General features: G+C 48.3%; 1 pseudogene; it reads left to right on the forward strand.

The window, feature by feature from the left end:
- Positions 1-232: 232 nt before the first annotated feature.
- On the forward strand, positions 233-582 carry LOC100756224 (annotated as a pseudogene).
- Positions 583-1,905: the final 1,323 nt, after the last annotated feature.

A 1,905-nucleotide genomic window follows, 5' to 3' on the forward strand; every position in this document is an offset into this window, starting at 1 on the left:
CACTCTTGACTTCCCACCGGGTTCACACTTCCTACTGGAGACCGGGGGGTGGGGGGGGGGGGTGTTGGAGCATTTAGCCACTTGTCCACTGATGTGCAATGCTCATTTACTATGGGCAGCATAAGAGCTTAGAGTGGAAAAGGGTCTCATTGGAGCCAGAGGAGACACTCAGAGCTTCGGAGACTGTCACCAGCGACCAGAACAGAATTCTACAGAAGCAGCCGCTGCCAGGATGGAGATGTTTCTCATGATCCGGCGCCACAAGACCACCATCTTCACGGATGCCAAGGAGTCGAGTACCGTGTTCGAGCATCGTCGAGGGCATCCTCAAGGGGGAGCCGTAGAAGCAGCGGCTGTACAAGGATGACAAGCTCCTTTTTGACAGCAAAACTCTGGGCAAGAGAGGCTTCACTAGCCAAACAGCAGGGCCGCACAGGCCCAGCCACAGTGGGCCTGGCCTTCCTAGCAGGTGATGCCTTTGAAGACCTGCGCATTGAGCCCTTCTCCAGCCCTCCAGAGCTTCCACGTGTGATGAAGCCACAGGATTCTGCATGCAGTGCCCATGAACAAGCTGTGCAGTGAGGGCCCCAGGCCCACAACCCCTCTAGATACCCGCTTCCTCAATATGGATTTGGATGCTGGAAAAAAAAAAGGAGCTTAGAGTGGCTATTTCTAGTGATGCTAGGACCAACTAGTGAAAAATTGACTTGAGAGAGGAAGGACATATGCTGGTCTCAGACGTGTAAGTCCATCACAGAGGAGGGCCAAGAAGAGCGGCCCACTCCACATCACTCAGGAAGCTATCAGGCCCTCTCCTTTCTCCATCAGAGCCTGTCTGGTGGGACACCATTGTCTCTATTTAGAGCAAGCTGTCCCTTTAGTTAATACTCTCTGGAAATAACCTCGCAGACACACCCAGAGAAGTACTACCCCAGATTCCCAGTTTAATCAGGTAGACTTAAAGCTGAGATTAACCACCACAGAGCTTTTAGAGAGGCACCTGGCAAATCCAGAGAGAGGGCAGAAGAGAAGCTCATTCATTCATTGCCTGGAGTTTTAGTGCAGGCCTTACACAGTAGGTTTTAGCTGGTCCCTGAAGGATGCTGTGCTGTCTCCATTGGCAGAGGAAAGAACACGGTGCTGATGGGAGCCCCAGGAGATGAAGTTTGCCAGGGAGCTAAGAGAAATAGCAAGAGTCCAGGCAGCTGGCTGCTCAGGCTGGATTCTGAAGTTAGAGGACCCCAGTGGCCTTTAGATTAGAGGAGGGGCAGGACTGAGCCCAGGCCTCAGAGGGCCAAAAGTGTGATGCTCTCATCTCCCATCCGACCCTGGGACACACCCTGAGCTGAAGAGTCTCCTCTTTTAGTGTTTACTGAGTATGAACCAACTCTTGGTATCTTATTCAAAAATGAAACAAAAATGCACAGGAATTTCAAAAGTAGCAAACTAACTTTATTCAAACAAAACTTCAGTACAGGGAGACGCACCGTCGAGAGTGACAGCAGAACAAGAGTGAAAGGTACCCAAGGACCCGGGTTTGATTGCCTGAAGCTTCTTTTATGGAATCTAAAGGGAGAAGTTTGGTTATTAGGGGCCTAATTTGGGTGATTCTCTACTTTGATTAGTAGGTTTGTGTTATATATATAACTTTGCATATTCAAATTCCCATAATCTGATTTTAATCATATGCACAACCATCTACGTATGGATAAGATGGTAACTAGAGAATTCTCCCTAAATGTTCACTTACAGGATACAGTTTACCTTACTATGAGTACATCCAAAACTAGTTCAAACCAGATCAGTAGGCCCATTCTTGTGCCCAGACATACATACAATTAAATACAATCTGTCTGTGTTTGGTGAGTGTTAAGCAAAGAGAAACTTATTCCACTGTTCACAGTT

The sequence above is a fragment of the Cricetulus griseus genome, chromosome 8 (assembly GCF_003668045.3).
Source record: "Cricetulus griseus strain 17A/GY chromosome 8, alternate assembly CriGri-PICRH-1.0, whole genome shotgun sequence".
Lineage (NCBI taxonomy): Eukaryota > Metazoa > Chordata > Mammalia > Rodentia > Cricetidae > Cricetulus > Cricetulus griseus.